This window comes from Ochlerotatus camptorhynchus, unplaced genomic scaffold (assembly GCF_037179485.1).
Source record: "Ochlerotatus camptorhynchus isolate MF236.1 unplaced genomic scaffold, CSIRO-AGI_Acam_v1.1 ptg000367l, whole genome shotgun sequence".
Taxonomy (NCBI): domain Eukaryota; kingdom Metazoa; phylum Arthropoda; class Insecta; order Diptera; family Culicidae; genus Ochlerotatus; species Ochlerotatus camptorhynchus.
The window spans coordinates 3,956,047-3,979,012 of NW_027040855.1; the positions used below are offsets into that span (position 1 = coordinate 3,956,047).

General features: G+C 38.8%; 1 protein-coding gene across 7 annotated transcripts in view; it reads left to right on the forward strand.

The window, feature by feature from the left end:
- Positions 1 to 22,966, forward strand: part of LOC135709868 (dual specificity calcium/calmodulin-dependent 3',5'-cyclic nucleotide phosphodiesterase 1-like) — a 714,199-nt gene that overhangs the window by 470,413 nt on the left and 220,820 nt on the right. The gene's annotated exons all lie outside the window — the stretch shown is intronic.

Below are 22,966 nucleotides of genomic sequence, written 5' to 3' on the forward strand. Positions count from 1 at the left end.
AGATAATTAGAGTTGGGAGAACTGTAAGATCATAATAACTAAACGTTTCCGAATTCTTCTCATTGATGGAAAGAAATTATGTGATTCAGGTCAGTACTGAGCCCCACACGCATCAATATATTACCAACCAGAAGGAAATAGCAACATTATAACAACTTGTGTTATTTTGCTTCACAGATTTCTTTAACAACGGTTGTTATAATTTTAATCCCAGATGGAGTACCCCACTCCTGAAATTCTCTTGAATATTGAAATCAAATCAAAACTACATCTAGAAATATCAAAAAAACAAGTTTAGTCGCCTGTCATCAACAGAATTAAAAGTGTCTTCGCCGTTTGGTGGTTAAACAAACCCAAGCAACCAAAAGTTCCGCATTCAACGATAAAACCCACTTTCAAGTTCCATGAAGTGCATAAAAAATTCAAATACAACTTTCTGGCTGATTTAGAAGCTAAAGAAAGCACACGAGGAACTTCAGGCTCCAAAACAGTTCCAATGCGTACTTCTAGCAACTTGAAGCTCAAAAAAGTTCCAAAAAGCATCCCTAAGTGCTTCTTAGGAACTTCAGGCAAGGCTGAAAACATGGCCACAAGAAAGTTATGAACAAGTTCCCTGCGGAACTTCTTAGCAACTTTAAAGCATCTTTAAAGTTCACCGTGGAACTTTTTAGCAACTTGAAAGTTTATAAAAAGGTCCGTCACAGCCCACATGAAGCAATCCGCACAAGTATTTTTTAGGAACAAAAATTAATGTACGTAAATATGAAATAATCTGTGGCTCAAATAAATCATAATTCTTATGCTTATACAGTGCATCAATATTCCATCCAAGCAAAAAAAAGCAAATTTATGGATTCGAACCCGTGTATTTGGCGTGCGATCTACGAACGCTAACCACTGCACCGCAAGTGTGTTGGAATACCATGCGGGCAATCACCAATTTAAAATTCATCAAGGTGTTGCGTTTCGCATCCAAGTCAGTAAGCTGGCATTGAAAACTCCAACAGTAGGCGGGATAACAGCTAACTTGAATGGATTTCAGATGACGTAGCGATTCGTGCTGGGGCTCTCACGCAGACGGGGACTGGGTTTAATTCTTCAAACAGCTGAATACAATTACTAATGCTGTTAAATCAATACACGTTCATAACTGCCTTTAGAAATAACTTTCATAAAGACCTGACTTTAGAAGTAACTTTCATAAAAGTGCGAACGAAATATAAAATTAGTGTAACGGAAAAAACCTTTTTCAACTTATTTCCTAAAAGCTCCGTTCAAGTTCCGCCAGAAGCTGCTTAGAATGCTCTTAAATTATGGTACCGGAACTTTCAAGTTCTTATAACGATTTAAAAATGAGACTGCTTAAAATTCTATAGGCCACCTTCAACCAAGTGCTTAAGTCACAAATTGCCTTTTATCAGAACTTTTGGTAAGTTAAGAATAATCTGGGTTTATTTTCTATCAAACTTATAACTAATCTTCTTTTAATCTAGTACTTCTCTTCGTTTTTCCTAGCTGGTGGGAGAATTTTGAAACAACCATTTACCAATTAACCAATCAAAAGAAAGCAAACATAAAGAAAAATACCAATACGTGGACGCGACCGCGCCATTGCACAGTGGCAGTGCGCAAAACATTCAGATTCAATGAGTCATTTTCATATGAATATGAACTGCCATCTGCCTCAATATAAGCTGCCTCGTGAGAGTCTGAATGATTGAGAAGTAAACGAGTCACTGACAGCCGAGCACTCGGTCAGTAGCTCAGTCAGCACGGTTATTCTTCCATGATGGTACCCAATCCTTGTTTTGAATGACTGATTCTCAATTTGGGTCGCTGAGTTCAAATATGATACAAAAATTACTAGATTAATCCACTTTGTAGTGATAGTTGAACATTTTTACCTTTTTTATTGGTTGAGGGAGGATGTAAAGAAATAGTATATTGAACTCATCCATCCGCTTAAATTATCATCTACATGACTATTCCAGAATAGATTTTGATGTTCTTTAGTTAAATATTGTTATTAATAACAACGTAATCCTAATGTACATAACATCTTAAAATAAGTACAAACAATAAAAGAAATCATCAAATCAGGTCCTGATTAGCCTCCCAATAATTAAACTCATTCGGTAAGAAACTGACTTGGCACAAACTATTTGAAGTTTATATGGTAATAACTATGGGACAACCAAACTTTTTGTTCATTGTCTTCTGCCCATTTTCCATATTGATTTTTCGAAAATTTCTATAACTTTTCGTACGGGAAATTTTCTAAGCTACAACTTGGCACAATATCGTTTTTCAGCCAAATGTCAAATTAAATTGTTATTAATTGTTTAAGAGATTGATAATCTTATGGCATGATCAAGCAGCTGTTTTGTGGGCAACACTGTTTTCTGCAGTGTGACATAGTAGCCATGATATTTGTGCTCTATTCTATGCACCAGAAACACCAATGTTGCCTGCTGTACAGTTGAATGAGCATAATCATAATACATCAGTGACTTGAATCATTAATAACTTTTGTTCCTTACATTTGATTGAAAATTAGTTTTCGACAAAGTTATAGCTGAGATCACTTTTAAAAGCATAGTGATGTGGTGAATTGTAAGATAGATATGAACAAAAATATAAGTTTTCCCATAGTAATTCTCATATAAACTTGAAATGGTTTGTGCCAAGTCAGTTTCTTACTAAATTAGTTCAAATTTTGGGAGGCTAAGCAGGACCCAATTTGGAACCGCTTAAGCACTGTGGAGCGAGAATTTCAAATTTTGCATCAGTCTAATGGTTAATGAACTCTTGAAAGGCATATCGATTTATTTAGTAACAAATGTGAAAATCAGGTTTTATAAATATCATCTTTTTTTAGGGCCCATGCATTAATTATGTCACCCCCCCCTCCCTATCGTGACGTTTTTCTTAAACCTAATGCATTGTTTGTCACAAAATCTTAGACCCCCCCTCCCCCCTTAGAGCGTGACATAATGTATGCATCAACCCTTAGGGCGATTGCTATATCCATCACAATCACTTTTTGTTCTCCTACGATTACAGCAAATATGCTCCTTTTCTTGTACAATTTTTCTTAAATTGATTTTCTCTATATATTTCAACCAATCTGAATATTTGGAAATCATAGTAAATTTTTTTCTGTTTACTTTCTTTCAGTGTGCCACAATTCATTTACATACCGTGTATTTCAAAATTGAGCGTACAGATGTCCTTAAATTTGAAGAGATACGTTTCTGAATTTCTGGCTGCTGAATCATCATAAATGTATCAATTATTGGTACAGTGTTGGCCTCATTTGTTTGCGTTTATTAAAAGTAACCTTGAAAAACTTTAATACCTAGAAATATAATGAACTAAACTTTTTTTTAATTTTGCTTATTTTTAGTTGTAATAAAGATCATACATATTCCACTTATTTTACTAAAAATCGTCCACTAGATAAAAAGTTGAGAATCGTGCGTTTTACTAAAATAAATCTAACTTCATACAGGTTATTCCAATAAAGAGAAAAACTTAAACGATAAATCAATAAACATCTGTTTACCCTAATAAAAATGTTTTGATTTTTGCTTGACAACGTGTTCGGGGTACCATCCAAACCATTTGTTGAAAAGTTCAACTTTTTGATTTATTGTTCGTTTGTGGTATTTTAAGATAGAACTGGAATTAGGGCGTAACAGATTTTGTGAACAAAAACTTATTTCGATGATGTCTTGAAAGTCAATGCTAGCTCACGCAAATAAACATCGCCATCAGGTAGGGTAAGACTTCCCCTACCCGAAGGCCATGTTGGTTTGCGTGGGCGTGCCTTGAATTCCAAGAAATCATCGAGAAAAGTCATTGTTTACAAAAGCTGTTACGCTCTTATAACAGATCTATCAAGATTTGTTTATTAGGGTTCCTACCAGCCAAGATTAAAAAATATATATATCTATTCAGAATGTTTAAAAAAATGTTGTAGGGTGTACGCTCAATTTCACGATACACTGTAAACAAGCGTCCTTAACACATTAGTATTTTTGATATCCTTTCCAGCAAGAGTTTACAAAACAACATCGGTCCCTTGGTGGGTCTTGTCTGCATCTGATCAATTCATAGAACGCCAGATTCCAAAAATGTACATTCTTGTGAATGAGCAGTGAAAAACTGATGCTGAAATAACAATATTATAAGAACTAATGTACCAACAGCCTCGTGTTGTTGGTAAACATGCATGTCTTAAAAAAACGCGTGGACCGTGAATGCGCAAAAATGGGCAGTTGAACTATGTATTGTTAGGTTCCCCGAGGACACGGTAACACAATGTAATACGACTTATGGCTGAAATCGCAAGGGAAGTTAGGTATTTTTTCAAGAGTGTTCCGCTATGAAAGAAACCACCATATAGATAGAACCAAACATTCAACAATCTAGCATGGAAATAAAAACATGTATAATATACTACAAATCAGGGTAACTTTTGCCTCTTACCTTGTTCTTGAAGTTCCATTATGAAAAACTTGGCAAAACACTTGAAATACCTAAAACCAAAGCAGTTAGTATACGACTGTTTGGCCAACCTTCGACAAAAAAAAACTTCTACAACTCTCTCTAATTTGAGTGGCTGAAATGTTCATCGTTTTTTAGACAATCGACATTCATTTAGCAAATTTATTCTAGAATTCGAAGATATGATCAGTTTCGTTCAAAGAAATAAACGATTTTTTGGATTTCTGTCTTCTAGACGAGGGGGAAGACGGCTTTCATTTGAGTACCTCTTTTACTCATAGTTGCTCAGAGTTACTCTGGTTTGCTCTGGAATCTGATTTAATTTGTGACGAAAACAGAATTAGTAGGACATAAAGTTTTGGAATCTGACCATGCCCCCACAGACACCTCCCCTTAGCCTCATTTATTTTGTATCAAAACAGCAACGTTATGGCGTGATGTTTGTTTTGCTAGTAGGTTCTCCGATGAATTGAGTGTATTTTACGGCATAGATCACCGGCTGACTGAAAACTACCGTTCTTTTACACCGAAAACATTAATTGTTTGGGCTGTGCTGTCAAAACAATCGAGATATTAAAATCGTTCATCAGAGAGCAAAAGAGTTCATCATAGGTACTTAATTTCTCACTGTCTTCCCCCTCGCTAGAGGAACCACTGTGAAGTGGTGCAAAAGTTAGGAATTTTTGAACAAAGTAATTAAAATAAAAAAAAAAAAGATTTTTTGGACCATCCTAACATCATAATGGTCACCCTGATAACAAAATATAAAAATACGGGTCTAATATTTTGCGAAAAGGGACGAGACTGTAATTTTTTACAAAATTCTGAGAATCGCTCGTTTTGCTATGGTATGGCTATATATATACAGCCATTCCATAACAAAACGGTATAGTGGTTCTCCGAATTTCGTATCAATTGGTAGTTTTGTTCATTATCGAAAAATATTAGATATTAGAAATATTTTTTTTTTTTTTTTTAATAATTCGTTTATTTTTCCAGGCTCATTTGCTGTAGCTTTGCGGAGCCGAAATTCATTGTTTAGATAACAAAATTACTTAAAACTAACGTTAGTAAAGCGGGGGCCGATTACTCGCGGCTATCTCGAGGTTAGGGGTAACAAATTGTAACAAATGGATGGCAGGGTAGGGATTGTGAACACAAGGTTTGGAGAGCAATGTGCTCTTGATCTCGAACTAGGCGACACTCTGATGAAAAAGACAAACATGGGGGTACACCGATGGGTAGCTAACAACTTGGGAGAACACAAGATGACACTAACTTCTAAATCCTCAAATCTATCCGTTTTAAAAACACATAAATTAAATTCAAATAGTCAAGGTCTCGGCTCGCCAAGACATCTCTAACGGGTATCGCGGGTTGTTTTCCTCGGGCCCTGAGGGATGTGGATAACTCAGATCTGGCAACACGGTGTAAGGTACACGACCAAACAACATGCTCGATATCGTGATAACCACTGCCACACGCACATAAATTGCTGCCTGAGAGCCCAATTCGATAGAAGTGCGAGTCTAACGAGCAGTGATTGGACATAAGCCTTGAAATAACGCGTATAAAGTCGCGGCTCATGTCCAACCCTTTGAACCATGGTTTGTTCGACACCTGTGGGAGAATAGAATGTAACCATCTTCCCAATTCACCATCATTCCATTTTTGTTGCCAACTGATGAGGACTTGCTGGCGAGCAATGGAGAAAAATTCGTTGAAGGCGATTTGTCGCTCAAAAATATCGCCTTCCATAGCGCCCACCTTAGCCAATGAGTCCGCTTTCTCATTACCCGGAATTGAGCAATGAGATGGGACCCAAGCTAAGGTGATAGTATAGGAGCAGTTAGATAAAGCACTCAGTTTAGATCGTATTTCAGGCAGGAAATACGAGGAGTGCTTCATCGGCCTCATTGAACGAATAGCCTCCAATGAGCTAAGACTATCCGTAAAAATGAAATAATGGTCAGAAGGTAGTGAGGCAATTTGCTCTACTGCGTAAAATATAGCTGCGAGTTCCGCAACGTATACGGAGCATGGTTTCTGCAGTTTATAGGAGGCGCTATGAAATTGATTAAATACACCAAATCCAGTGGAAGCATTTATGGTTGACCCATCTGTGAAAAATCTTTTATCGTTACTAACATGGTGGTACTTGATTGCAAAAATTGAGGGAACAACCATCGACCGATGGTGATCTGGTATTCCATGGATTTCTTGCATCATGGTCAGATCAAAATTTACAGAGGAACTATAGAAGGCTTGGAAGCAATCACGATTGGAGATTAATGAAGAAGGACCAACCTCCAGCGTCATGTACTCATAGTACAAACTCATGAATCTTGTTTGAGGATTTTGGTCGAGCAGCTTCTCAAAGTGTTCTATTACCAAAGGATTCAATACTTCACAACGGATGAGGAACCGGAAAGACAGCTCAGCGAAACGATCTGTCAGTGGGAGAACACCCGCGAGTACTTCGAGGCTCATCGTATGCGTCGAGTGCATACAGCCAAGCGCGATTCGGAGGCAACGGTATTGAACTCGTTGCAGCTTCAAGATATGTGTTTTCGCCGCGGATTGAAAGCAGAAGCTACCGTACTCTAGAACCGACAAGATGGTTGTTCGATACAACCTGATAAGATCTTCCGGGTGTGCTCCCCACCAAGTTCCGGTAATTGTACGAAGAAAATTGATTCTTTGTTGGCATTTTTGTTTTAGATACGCAATATGTTTTCCCCATGTGCATTTGGAATCGAACCAGACACCTAAATACTTGAAAGATATACTTTGAGTGATTGTTCTACCCTTTAGTTGAAGCTGTAACTGTGCAGGATGATGCTTCCTAGAAAAAACAACCAACTCAGTTTTCTCCGGAGAGAATTCGATACCCAGCTTCATAGCCCAAGTAGACAAATTGTCTAAGGTATCTTGCAATGGTCCTTGCAGGTCCGGTGCACTTGGCCCTATAACGGACACAACGCCGTCATCTGCAAGCTGCCTTAGCGAGCAATTTTCATCAAGACAACCATCAATGTCTTTAACGTAAAAATTATAAAGAAGGGGGCTTAAACATGAGCCCTGGGGGAGACCCATGTAACTAATTCGTGAAGTTGTCGAGTTTCCATGAGAAAAGCTCATATATTTCTCAGACAACAAGTTGCTCAAATAGTTGTTCATAATTGGTGAAAGCCCACTATCGTGGAGTTTATCCGAAAGGACATCGATACAAACAGAATCAAAAGCCCCCTTAATGTTCAAGAAAACTGAACCCATTTGCTGTTTTTGCGCATAGGCCAGTTGAATTTCAGTTGAAAGCAACGCAAGACAGTCGCTCGTTCCTTTGCCTCTCCGAAATCCAAATTGCGTATCTGAAAGTAAACCATTCGACTCGACCCATTTGTCTAGACGAAAAAGAATCATTTTCTCCAACAATTTCCGTATACAGGACAGCATCGCGATGGGACGGTACGAGTTATAATCCGACGCGGGTTTACCGGGTTTTCGAATGACGATAACTCTTACTTGCCTCCAATCATCCGGAACAATGTTGTGCTCCAGAAATTGATTGAATAAGTTCAACAAGCGTCTCTTCGCGACGTCTGGGAGATTTTTGAGCAAGTTGAACTTGATTCTATCCATTCCTGGAGCTGAGTTGTTACATGAGAGGAGAGCAAGTGAGAATTCCACCATCGAAAACGGAGAATCTATTTCGTTACTACCCGACGGACTATCACGAACGTTGGTTTGAACCGACACCGAATCCGGGCAAACTTTCTGCGCGAAGCTGAATATCCAACTGTCTGAGTACTCCTTGTCTTCGTTGACCGGTGATGACGCGTTGCGCATTCTCCTGCCGACATTCCAGAGTGTTCTCATAGAAGTCTCTCTCGACAAACCATCGACGAACCGACGCCAGTAACCGCGTTTTTTGGCTTTAATCAAGCCCTTAAAAGTTTTCTCGAGGTCGGTGTACCGCTAGAAATCCTCGACCTTACCGTGTTTGCGGAAGCGTTTAAACGCGGCGGACTTCTCGCTGTTCGCGTCGGTGCAATCCTTATCCCACCACGGAGTGAGAGGTCGTTTGCGAACGAAAACACCCGGAACGCGTTTCGTCTGTGCTTGAAGAGCGCAGTCAACGATAAGTCGCGATAAAAAGGAGTACTCATCCAGCGGAGGGAGTATGTCAACCGAATCAGTACCACCGAGAACCGCGGACGCAAATTTTTGCCAGTCGATGTTTTTCGTGAGGTCGTACGCGATGTCAACCGAGCGAGTGGAAGATGAACCATTGGTAATAGAAATTTTGATTGGCAAGTGGTCACTACCGTAGGGATCTTGAATTACTTTCCACGAGCAATCCAACGATAGTGAACTCGAACTGAGGGAGAGGTCTAATCTACTTTCTCTTGCTGGAGGTTTGGCCACTCGTGTTACTTCCCCAGTGTTTAGAATTGTCATATTGAAGTTATCGCAAAGGTCGTATATCAGGGTTGAGCGGTTGTCATCGTACAGTTCCCCCCAGCCTGTACCGTGGGAGTTAAAATCTCCTAATATCAACCGAGGCTCAGATAAAGCTGAGCAGATATCTGAGAGACCTTGGCGAGAAATCGCAGTTCTTGGAGGAAGATATACTGAGGCAATACTGAGGCTTTTACCTCGAATATTTACCTGACATGCGACAACTTCAATGCCTGTCACGGAAGGCAGATCGATTCTATGAAAGGAATGGAGCTTATGAATCCCGAGAAGCACCCCTCCGTACGAATCTGCTCGATCAAGGCGAATAATGTTAAAATCGTGGAAAGGGAGATCGGTGTCTGAAGAAAGCCATGTTTCACAAAGAGCAAATGCATCACAAAGTGAGTTGTGAACTAAAAATTTGAATGTGTCAAGTTTCGGTATAAGACTTCTACAGTTCCACTGAAGAACAGAGATCATATCCCCGACCTCATTCGGAAAATTATCCATCAAAGGATATGATCGATGCAAGGAAGGACCACCTAGAAGCTAGTTGCTTCAAAAGAGTTTTCACGAATGGAAGCACTAAATTAATAATGTTCTGAGTTGAGTCAGAGACGTTGAATATATTGAAGATGCTCTCCACAATTTCAGAAAACGTGAACATGGCATCATGTTCTTGCTGATTATTCAGCTGTTTTTCTGGCTGAAAAACTGGGATATCTGGGGTTTTAGATGATCCCGGAAGTGGCGGAAAGTCCTTGTTAAAATTACAAGATTTAAATCCCGGTGGTGGGGGTTTCGGTACATTTCCGCTACCTCTTAAATTTGTCAAGGTAGGTTGGTAGTCCATACGAGAGGCCTTACGAGGTTTTTGGGTGACGTTTATTTTGGACCGCTTCCTCGTGTTGCCATTAAAGACAAAAGGACTACTCTCACCCACCCCTGAGTCAGAGCCCTGATCATCATCTGGCAGGAGGTGGAATGTGTTGTTGCTTTTTGGGGTGGTTTGGGAAGATGAAGCGGTCGTTTTTAAAATTTCTGCTAACGAGCGCTTAGAGCGAGCTTGCAAAGACCGCTTTAGTTTTTCTCCCTGCTGTTTGTACTTCGGGCAATCACTCAGAGCATGCGGAGCATCCTTACAGTAAACGCATTTTGGGGTAGCATGACAAGGATCCTCCGTATGCTCCTCCCCACATTGATTGCACCGCGGTTTGTTGGAACAAAAGTCCGCGGTGTGACCTAGTTGTTTGCATTTCAAGCAATTCATTACCCTCGGTACAAACAAGCGTACAGGTAGTCGAACCTTCCCAATTGTGACGTAGTCAGGTAATGCCGATCCTGAAAAGGTCACACGAAACGAATCTGAGAGGGTATACTTTTTTTTTGTGCCTATGTGCGACACTGACTGCAGTTGAATGCAGTCCAGTATCTTGACTTTCGGGAGGGCACGGTTTTTGAAAATGCCGAAAGATTCGACTTGCAGGAAATCCTCACAAGTCAGACTCGATTCGGTGACCACTCCTTCAATTTCTACATCACAACTGGGGACGTAGACTCGATATTCGATCGAAAAAAGCTCACAGGCAACAATCCGGTTTGCCTGTTTCAGGTCATCAACGGTAACGCGCAGTTTGTTTGACGTTACCTTAAAGATATCGGTTACGGCCGAAAAATGTTTTGTCAGATCCTTCGAAATCCGAGAAATATTCAAAGGTTTTTGTTTGGGCCGGAAAAAAACAACCCACGGACCTTTTGAGTCGCTTGGGTAAGCTTTATGGCGGGGGGTCGCAGAAATTTTTAAGGGAACGGTTGGAGTAGGGGGAACAGGTGGACGAGGGGGCGATGGTGGAGAAGGGGGGGCAGGATGTGAAGGAGGTTGTTGTTTAGACATCACCTTTGGGTAAGCTCCAGTGCTCGTTTTGGGGTCCGAAGTAGAATCCCCTGAGGTATCCATTTCCTCTTCAGTGAGAAGCAGATTTTCGAATGATGGAGATTTAACAGACTCATCATCGGAGATATCTGCTAGCGAAATACCCCCGCCATCATTGGTTTCATCCATTGCGGGGTCTTAAGTACCTCCGCAACAGATTTCGACATAAAAAAGGAAATATATATATATATTTATATATATATATATATATATATATATATATATGCGTTGAGAAAAAAAAATAATAAATAAAAAAAAAAAATAAGAAAAAAATAAACTTATCCAAAAAATATAACGGTAAAAATAATACTTAATCCAACAAAGCAAAAAAAAAAAAAAACTTTAAAATGGAAAAAAATAATGCCAGGAAAGTTAATCAACACTATAGGGAGATTAATCAACTTGCAAAAAAAAAAAAACAGTAAATAAAAAAAAAAGAGAAAAAAAAAATGAAAATTTTTTCAGGAAAAAACAAAAAGGTGTCAGAAAAGTTAATCAACACTGTATGGAGATTAATCAGGTTGCGGAGAACGGAAGATAACCGTTTGTTACTTAACTCTCCACCCAAGCGCACGGAGTGTGGCTGATGACGATGATCTATCCTGATGTGAGAATGATGGTGATGATCGTTCTATTGTTGCCCTCGAGTGTTTGCAACAAAGCACCGGCTGGCTCGCCGGCTGGTGAACTCGATGACCTTGAGTTTGCCGTTTTGTGATGCGATGAAACTTGTTGGTTAGAGATGTACAGCTCATCTGCCGGACTCGGCCGGAAATGACTGCTTCCTTTCTCGAACGATTGAGCGGCAATTACAATTCCGCGATGCTCACTGCACTGTTGTATACTACAACACCACTCAGTATGAAAGCGGATTGAAAAAAAAAAAACCTCAATAGGGGAAAAAAACTAGTACCGATTACGGAGTGCAAGCAATACTTGACCGAAACAGTCGAGCGTTCGATGTGGAATGAGATATTAGAAATATTAGAAATATTAGAAATATTAGATTATTTTTTTTTTCTCATTCGGGTGGCCATTTCCATGTAAGAGTGGTCCAAAAACTCGTTTTTTTTTCTATTTTTTTTTTCGAAAATGATTTTTTTTTAATCATAACTTTTGAACCACTGAATGACCAAAAATATAAAATTAAAGGTTATTAAAACTACCCTACAGATTTTTTTTATTTGAGTTTTGAATACAAGAACTTTGATTGTATTTGTTTTTTTTATGGTTTTCATGGTTTGCACACAATGGGCGTAACATGTTTTAAGATTTTTCTTTGAAAATTTAGGCTTTTCTTCACAAAACATAAAAAAAATAGCGATGAATTTTTCTATGTTTTTGAGCTACGATTTTTTTAAATTATCATGTTTTGAATTTTCGCTCATTACTCAAATACGACTTGTCTAACCTGCGTCTCCATTGATACATATTGAATGTAACATGGTTACATTACTTACTTATTTAAATTTCTGATCCTTAACTAGAAATTTTTAAAAATTATAATTTCAAAACATCGTAGCTAACGCAGAAAAATATATCGCTGATTTTTATATGTTGTGTAGAAAAGCCTAAAGTTTCAAAAATATAGTATTACGCCTATTGTCTTCAAACCATGAAACCCATGAAAACAGGACCGCTATATGTTTTTTTTTTCTATGGGAAGGCTGACCGACTTTTACGATTGACTCTTCAAATGAAAGATGTTTTAATGTAGTTTTAAGAAAAAATATGAAACACTCAGAGATATTTGGTTTTGTAGGAAAAAAATATGTTACAAATGCTTTTTCTTGATTTTCACTGCGAGGGTCTTCACTAACTTCTTATTTTAGTATTTTTAATTGAAAGATCATTCAATTTTACATAACATATCAAAAAATTAGCGATGTCGAAGAAGCAGTTTTGGAGATACAATTTTTTTAAAATAAAACATTATTGTTCCGCAATATATGCACCACACGTGCATGGAAACGATGAAGACGCAAGGTAGTTCACAATGCGTCTCCATCGAGTCACAGCAGCTGTGACTAATGAAATCTATGAGTAACTTACAAGTTACAGTGCAACATTCAGTTCAACCTGCGGGACGTCCATAAACCACGTAGACCAAGTTTTAAACATTGCAGATCCTACCTCCCCCCTCGTATACTTAACTAAAATTTTAAAATATTTTTACCGAGCGTATACTGTGGCTGGACTCCCCTCCCCCATTGAAGTCTTCGTGGCTTTAAAACAGGCCCCAGTTTGGCATTATTAATTTAATAATTATAAAAATTCTGGGAGAAGTACTTAAATGCTACAAATAATGACGAGGTCGAAGAAAAATAAGTAAAACATGAAGCATTTATTTTCTTTAATTACAATTTCACACATTTTTCTTCCGTTGAAAATTAATACCGTTTGACAATAATATACTTTTCGTTTTGAGGCTTAAAACTATGGAATGACTGTGTCCTCGAAATTTGGTTCACATGTATATAACGGTTTTTCAATTTCCTTTCCATTTTATTGTAATCGGATTCCGGAAAAAACTGATAGTGAAATAGCCCATGAGTAAAGTTCTTGGGCCGTTGTTATATGGTGGCCTTGCAAACTCGCTTTCGCAGCGTTTCGTTTTAATACTCCTCCCAAAGCATCACAAGGGCCCTTTCCATGACAAGTTGCGAAAAAATTCCACTCGGCAGCAATGCCAAAATCTTTTTGCATGTTGCATAAATTAAAAGCGGTCATCTTATTTTTATATTGGCTTCCTGATCCATCTGAGAAAAAGTAAATCTGTTGTAAGCTTGGCAATTTACATTTTATGAACGCTAGACAATGCGTAAGAAATAAACGAACTGCGACATGATTATGTTTAGTGAAATCAGCAATTGCAATAAAACTAGTAAATTTCAAATCGTTAGATTCTTCGTCTTTAAAATAAATAGCACAAGGGTGAATAGTACATTGGGCCTTGAACTGCATCCTGCACAACGAAAGAATAATTCTCCGAAAAATCACAGATTATGATGCATTCTGTAGCTTTCAAATTGCTTTTGACGTGTTTCATGTAATTTGCCTGTTGCTCAGCTATAAAGTTATGCGGCAATAAATTGAATAATTTTTCTAAAAAAGTATCAATAAATTCCTGTGTGTCCATTTCAACTAAGTCCATAATGCATCTCTCTACTTGACGCCATTGTTTGAATTGTATTGATTCAACATGTCCGTTACTAAGAATAGTCATTAGTTCTGTTGCCAAAATTTGCGTTCCTGAACAATTTTTGCAACACTGCAGCCAGCATTGTTCACTTGGATTTTGACAAATTATTTTTTTAAACAAATCGTGATAGGAATCAACACCATCTGGGAGTGATTGTCTGCTTTGTAGTGTTTTAAAAATAAGTTTAACGTTCTGATGATATATACAAACGCATACGGTATGCGTGCCACTTGTCCCTGCCAAAATGCAGTGTTTTGGACGGTTACTGGCGAACATGGAAAATCCTATTTTAATATCAGGATATGTATTTTTAAAGATGGAGTACGCCTCCTGCAAGTTACACAAAACTAATCTTCTTTGTACGTAAAGGGTGTCCACGATGAAATTGCCACACTATGAAATTGCTCTAACTTTTTAACCGTTGGGTAGAATTTAATGAAAATTTGGGTGGATTTAGTTCATAGTGCATTATTTACATCCTGTGATCAAAACTCGCGGAAATGGAGTCGAAAGAACAGCTCGTGCGTGATAAAATCTTGCGCATTCATCACGAGAACAAGGATCTCTTGCATCGTTCCATCGCTAAAACGTTGGGAATCGCGAATTCCACGGTGTCGCGAGTGATTAAGCGGTTCGAGGAACGGTTGACCACCGATCGGAAGCCCAGAAGTGAAGGAACAAGTATTCCGTACAACACCAAAAATCACAACCGCGTAGTTGGGGCCTTCAACCGAAATCCGAACGCCTCCGTTAGAGATGTGGCTAAGAAGCTGCACCTAAGCCGAAGTTTTGTCCAGAAGGCCAAAACTAAGGCTGGGCTTCGAACGTTCAAGGTACAAAAGGCCCCTAATCGCGACGAGAAGCAGAACAAGTCCGCCAAAACCCGTGCCAGGAAGTTGTACCTCAAAATGCTGACAAAAGTTGAATGCTGCATCATGGACGACGAAACATATGTGAAGGCCGACTTCAAACAGATCCCCGGCAACCTGTTTTTCACGGCCAAGGATAAGTTCAGCGTTCCGGAGCATGTCCGCACTCAGAAGATGTCCAAATTTGCGAAGAAATTCCTGGTTTGGCAAGCCATCTGCACGTGCGGGAAGCGGAGTGCACCTTTCGTGACCCAGGACACGATGAACGGACAGGTGTACATAAAAGAGTGCCTCCAGAAGCGGCTGCTTCCTCTCCTGAAGGCCCACAACGTCCCAACAATCTTCTGGCCGGATTTGGCCTCATGCCACTACTCCAAGGACGTGCTGAAGTGGTATGCGGACAATAAGTTCAATTTCGTGCCGAAAATGTTCAACCCTCCCAACACTCCGGAGCTCCGCCCCATCGAGAAGTACTGGGCGACTATGAAGCAGCACCTTTTTAAACGACCTAAAGTAGTGAAGACAGTCGAGGAACTGAAGAAAGTATGGGTTTACATGCAAAAAACGGTTGATTCACAGGTTGTGCAGAATCTTATGGCCGGGGTTAAGGCCAAGGTGCGGGCATTTGCGTATGGACTGTAAATAAAATACAAGTAAAATGGTAAAATGAAGTTTAATAGTTATTTCTCAATCCCTGAAAATTTGATGGCAATCGGATGAAAACTCGAATTTTGCGAATCAATTTTGTGTGTGGCAATTTCATCGTGGACACCCTTTAGATTTCGCCTTCATCATTTTTAGATATTAAATAATCTCTTTTCCCCGAACAAGCATTATCGTTGGTTCTCCTTATGAAGCTCTGCTTAACCTCTTTACAGGCACCGAAATTATTCCTTTCTCTTGCTGCAGTGCTTTTGCTTGGTTGGCCATATGTTGGGAAACATTGAACTCCTTCATAATTCTATATGTAGACCAACTTTTGGGAAGTGTGGTTAAAATCCTGTATCGCTCATTGCTGTCTCTTGTTTCTTTATATTTATCCTTAAGTTGTATAAGGAATTCATTTTCGTCCGACAAAGGTGCGTTGTAGGTGGTAACGATCGATTCAGAACTGGTTGTTTCCACTGATTCTGAAAATAAATATAAAAATGATTGATTATTAGAAAAAAAAACATACAAATGATTTATTTTTTATTATTTACCTTGGCAGGGAAAAGGAACCATTCTGGACGGTCCCGCAACGGAAATTGATTCAATGCTGGTTGCTTCGATGGACTCTGAAAAATGATTGCAAAAAAGAAGAGTTTAAGTTAGTAGTTAGAAGAAAAGAATTGAAATTTAAAGAAGAATCACATGAATTTTCAAATAACGTACCTGCAGCAGCGATTCTGGATGGTCCTGCAACGGCTTCTTCGGTCACGGCATCATTGGGTTCATATAGTTTGTGGTAGCATCGTTGACAAATAAAGGAGCTACTCTCATCTATTTTAATCTTTTTTCCACTGCATAATCGTACAATTTATTGGTGATTTTTCTGGCACATGAACTCAACATCCAAACATCACACATTGAACACTTACGTTTCATTTTTAGATATTCTTCAATTCAACTGTTCTAGTAGGAAACTTTGATTTCTAACTGATCATTTCTTTCATAACATTCGTTGTTTTATGTGAAGCATTATATCGTACCTACGAGTGAGTGATATACCTACGAGTCTAAGCTGTAACTCATAGGTATATCACCTGTTCGTAAGCAATGACGTCACTTCAAACAGCTGTTTCAGGTAAATAGATGAATATTGCGAATAAATACAAACACCACCAAACATTTCCAAATGTCACTAACACCGCGAAGCCTATTGGGCTGGAGCTTATGTAAAAGTCATTGCCTACGAACGAGTGATATACCTATGAGGTACAGCTTGGACTCTTAGGTACTGATGCAACATGGCATTGCTGCCGTGTGACATTTTTTCGCAACTTGTCATGGAAAAGGCCCTATGGGAGGAGTATTGAAACGAAACGCTTTGAAAATTGAGTATACGAAGGGAAAGGTAGGATCTGCAATGTTTAAAACTTGGTCTACGTGGTTTATGGACGGCCCGCAGGTTGAACTGAATGTTGCACCCAGCTTGTAAGTTACTCATAGATTTCATTAGTCACAGCTGCTGTGACTCGATGGAGACGCATTGTGAACTACCTTGCGTCTTCATCGTTTCCATGCACGTGTGGTGCATATATTGCGGAACAATATTTTTTTATTTTAAAAAAATTGTATCTCCAAAACTGCTTCTTCGACATCGCTAATTTTTTTGATATGTAACGTAAAATTAAATGATCATTCAATTAAAAATACTAAAATAAGAAGTTGTTGAAGACCCTCGCAGTGAAAATCAAGAAAAAGCATTTGTAACAAAGAGGTTCAGAAGGTTCAAGAGGTTCAGAAGTTATAAATTTTTTGAAAAAAGACATTTTTGAAAAAAATGATTTTTTGGACCACCCTAACACGGAAATGGTCACCCTAATGGCGCAATAAAAAAATACGAGTCTAATATTTTTTGATAAGGAAGAACGATACCAATTTTCATGAAATTCTGAGACCCACTATAACTTTTTTCTATGGAATTGCTGTATATATATATATATATATATTCGTTAACGAATATTTATGATGATTAAATGATATTATGCTCAGTAAAACGCTTCGAAATTTCGAGTTTTACATTCAAATGGTATGAGCACTATTTGTGTGACAACACTCAATGAACTGTTTTCAATAATTCTGTTTAAGCGAAGCCAGTGGTGTAGTGGTAAACGTGACTGCCTGTCACTCCAAAGGGCCTTAGTTTAATCCCAGTCGGAGCCACCGGGATTTTCTGAAGCATAAAACCTTTGATCACGTTGGTCCCTGGTCCATGAAGTAGGGTAGGGTCCAGGTGTGGGAGTTGCCTTCCTGGCATCTGTAGCATTAATACTCAGTACGATACTCACTTTTTTGGATTTTTAATCAAACAATTTTGCTGAATTTTTACAAAAAAAAAAATTGTATATTTTTGTATCCAGAAAAAAGTCTCAGGCGTCATTTCTATCATAAGTGACTGTTTCGTGCTACAATTTATAAAAAAAAAATCTGTTTTCTGAATAACATAACCATCAGAAATGTTTTTTTTTTTTTTTTTTTTTTAGTGTTTACTCGGCTGTCGACAAAAGCAGGCCACTCTCGATGTGTGCTACGCGATCGTCTGTTTTCTCGGCAACAACCATTGTGTGGTCCTCCTTATTGTTCTTCATCAGCAGTTCTTTCGGTCGAAGCGTCGTCGACTTTGGAAAGCAACCGTTTCGTGATGAGTGTTTGAGTGCTGACCACTCTTTGCGTCCATTGCTGCAATGGACGCGCTCTGACCCTCGTTGGCGTACAACAATTTGCCATACAATGAAACTACTGGAAGCGGCTTCAATTCTGATGGAGGAGGCTTTTTGGATAGCGGAAGATAAAGTGTTTATTGTGTTGTACCTTTTGACTATAGTTTTAAAATGTATTGTATAGTGACCAAGAATCCTCGGCTCTGTAAAGTTAATTCGGTTGAGCCTTATCAAATAAATTATTAATAATAAAAAAAAAAGAAATGTTTTTTCAACATCTTAACAACCTATACTCAGCTAATAAACTATGTAAGCGCTACTTTGAAAGCATTTTACAGTCAATTAGGTTTGTTTGTAGATGTTTGCAGTTTTACAGCTTTTGCTCCGCTCCTTTACAAAGCTGAATTAACTAGCCGAGAAAAGTTATTCATGGGCACTATTATAAAGCCTCTACTCAGCGATCTTGATGTAGAAGAGCATGTAGATTTGATAATAATAATATTGACACGTGACGGGTACGCTTATGAGACGAAAGTTAATACTTTTCTAATGGAAATGACTCATCACTAGGATTATTCAACCTTTTGACGCTTTTGACATTGACATTTCGTGCATTAGGTCTTCTGCCCTTTCGACCATACTGTTAAAAGCTTGTTCTACAGCCTGCTGAAATGCTATCAAACTAGCCAACGAGCAATCCTAAACTTCCTTCTTCTTCTTATTTGCATTTCAAGCTTATTGCTTAGTGCATATTAGCTTATTGCGTGCTCTCAACTTAGTGTTCTAAATGCACTTCCACAGTTATTAATTGAGAGCTTTCGATACCATGTGGTAAGGCAAGTACAATGATACTCTATTGCCCAGGGAAGTCGAGAAAAGTTCCAACCCGAAAACATTCCCTCGACCGGACCGGGAATCGAACCCACCGCCTCCGGCTTGGTAATACCGTGCCTTTACTGACTAGGCTATGAGGCCCCAAACTTTCGCTGCACTTCGAAAGGCAACCATCAGCAGCACGTTTCCAGTAGGTGGTAAGGCAACCGATGATGATCATTCAACTGTGTACTCGCGGGAGCGTTCTTCTCCGACAACATCATAAAATCGCTTGTTTATAGAGGCAATCTATGAACCATCCACTGAGTAGTGGCATAAACAGCCACGATGCCGCCAAAGGCAGTAACCGACCGGTAGTATGTATGATCCGCCACAGCTTTCCTCTAATTATGGGTGAAGTTTTCCTTCTGCCATGGAACTTCTGAACGCGGTGGTCTCATGGTGGATTTTCAACTGAAGCGCAAGGCTTGAAAAAAATAAACGAATAATTTTCTCTAGTGGTGCTGCAGCTGAAGTGACTTGTACACTACAGGAAATGCACACTTGAGCGCAAGTATTGTACATTGGAATGCACAGCGGAAAACCACCACATGCATAATTTCAGCATAACAATAGTTGAGAGTTATTATTCATTACGGCATAGCTTGTTTCCACCCTGAGAGCTGTGCAACTGTAGGAGAAAATACCTTTAAGGAATCTTTCATATATACACGTTGGAACGAAACACAGCACGTGAATGAAATTATCTGGATGCCTCTACAGAACTGGAGCGCTTCCATGTACATGCTCTGCACGTTCCCATGAGCATCCAACCATTTTGCCATTTTTCCGAGGCGATTGAAAGGCAATAACACGTTAACAAGCAGTTAGGTTCACTTGTAGCCATGCTTGGCATGCATTGTTCTAAACACCAACTGCTCATTTGTTAATAACTTTTCTCTCAGATGTTAAAATATGTTTTCTTTAAAGTATTTAATAGAATGGGATCATAGTTTACTATGCAACGAGTAGGTTAATCTCAACATTTGAATCAACACCAATGATTTTTTTCACTTCAAGTCCGAGATATGAAGCGAGCATTTCTCATTTCATTTTTACAACGCAAAAATAAATACAGTTTATTCAATTAAAATCAACAACTATAACAAGCTTGAATTGATATCTACTACTTCAAAAAGAACTACACACTTTGAAAAATTGATGTAAATTTAGGTGCTCTGAGACTAACTTGTAAGATCGTCAATTTTGACAAAAAATTGAGTCAAAATAGACGTGAAATTCAGTTCAATTACACGTACTTACGCACTTTTCAGTCTCGGAACACTTAATTTTACATGAAATTTTTACTTACGTCTCATCCTTTATGTCAAAGATGGTTTCCGTCACGTGTAAGATTAGGTATTTCTAAGTGTGTGTGTTTCGTCAACTGTCAAAGTTGTTAGCAAATGAGCAGTTCGTGACCAAAACTGTGAATGCCCAGTAGACTGATGCAAAATTTGACTTTTTCGCTCCACAGTGCTTAAATGGTTTCAAATCGGGTCCTGATTAGCCTCCCAAAGTTACAACTCATTTGGTCAGAAACAGACTTCGCACTAGCCATTTGAAGTTTACATGTAAATTACTATGGGAAATCTCAGCGTTTTGTTCATTTCCTTCTAGTCTTTTTCCATATTGAGCTGCGAAACAGTTCGATAACCATTCTTATAGAAAATTTTCTCAGCTACAACTTTGATCACGATCGTTTCTATGTAAAACGAGGCAGGAAAAAGTTATTAATTATTTAAGAAATTGATACACTTATGACATGATCAAGCAGCTGCTCTGTAGGCAACACTGTATTTTGCAGTGTGACATAGTAGCCATCAGAGGTGGCAACAGTACATTTTTTGAAAAACCATCGTCCAGAGCGAAACAAAACAGCCAGCACACGGGCGGCCGTTTATAGCTACATTCCAAGCGAACAGCGGAGATAGAGAATAAATAAAATCTCGCAGCCTGATTTTTCCAAACAGTTTATTGTAATGAAATTTTAGCTGCAGGCTTGCGTATGACAGTAAATTACCAACTCCCTTATTTACGCATAATTTTAACATTAATGCTTATGAGTGGTCAATGTTCATTCTTATCTTTTAATTCCATGCAATAAACATCAAATAAATGCAGTAATTAGCCAGAAATCAGCAAAATTATACACGACATAAATTTGTGTCGCGCGCGCCGCCGGTCTTGTCTGCTTCTTTGTGCGAAAATGTTCTGTCGCTGGCAGAAAACAGTTTAGAAATGTCATGACATTTTTGCCGCTTGCCAGTTTGTTTTTGTGTGTCGTCACAATGGTTATCGCAAAAAGTATCAAATGTTAAGGAAAAAATGTTAAACTCCAGGACTCGTGCCACCACTGGTAGCCATGATTTTTGTGTCCTATTCAACGCCCCAGGAAACACCAATGTTGCCTGCTGAGCAGTTGATTGAGCATGATCATAAGACATCAGCGCATTGAACCATTGATTACTTTCGATCCTTGCATTTAATCAAAAAGTAGTCTTCAGCAAAGTTGTAGCTGGGAAAATTTCCTACTTGGATTTTTTTTTTAGCAGACCGATATGATGAATTATGAGATAGACATGAACAAAAATCTTGGTTTTACCACAGTAATTTCCATACAAACCATTTCATTGTGCCATCTCAGTTTCTCACCAAATGGGTTCAAATTTTGAGAGGTGAGTCAGGATCCGATTTGGAATCGTTTAAGTATTGTGGAGCGCAAATTTCAAATCACTCTAATGCCCAGCATGCTTGTAGCCCGCTTGAAGATAATTACCAAAATTGGAATTAATTTCCCAAGGATAGCATTCCATTCTAGAACGGTTAATAGACGGGAGAAACTGTGGTGATGGCGAGGGATTGATGGATGTGTTCGATCAATAACGGCTGTAATGAAGCAACATTTATGCCACTCGACAAGCACGATTCGAGCCGTTGAGCACGTCTGAGGTAGGCTGAGAGATGCAATTCACAAGGTAGGGGAGGTCAGTTTTGCGCATGAAAGCCATACGTATATCCAACGAGATTGTAATGTGATTTCGGGTAATGGATGGAACTAACATGATTAATGTCGATGGCTTCTGATGGACGCCGCGGATTTCAACGGGAAGAGACTACATGTGTAGCTGGTCAGGATTGCGGTTAGCTATCTGATGGTGGTGACTATGGTAATTGAATATTTGGGTTGTTGTTCGATCGATTTCCCACTATTACGACCGATGCACGAATGCACATGATGCGTTTAACCAGCAAGTGATGCTTGAAGTATTAAATTCACTTGTTTGATTGCTGATTGATTCATTGCGGAATCAATGTACCTTATGTTCCGTCTCCATATAAACAACAACGCAGCAACAAGCAACAAGCAACAAGTGAACGTATTTTTTCTCTAATACATATAGACAGGCCTCGGATAGTCTAGTCTGCACATAATTCGAATCATTTGTGATCTTTGATAAAGTTGTTCGGCATAGTGTCCCCATTGTTAGCCTCATACTAGGTGGAGTGAAAAGTAACCTCTTTGACCACCTTTGGTGCCTTGTAGTCCGTTCATATTTAGGCAGACATGCCAAATTTCAGTGCGATACTGTCTTTAGTTTTGTTTTGACAGCTGATTGTTGTTGACGTGTTTGGCATCATGTTTAGTATGGATAAAAACATTATTTTTTGAGAGGCAATTCGGCGAAGGAAACAAAATAAAAGTTGAATAAATATTATAAGGCTAATGTTTCGTCAGTTTATACCGTCAAAT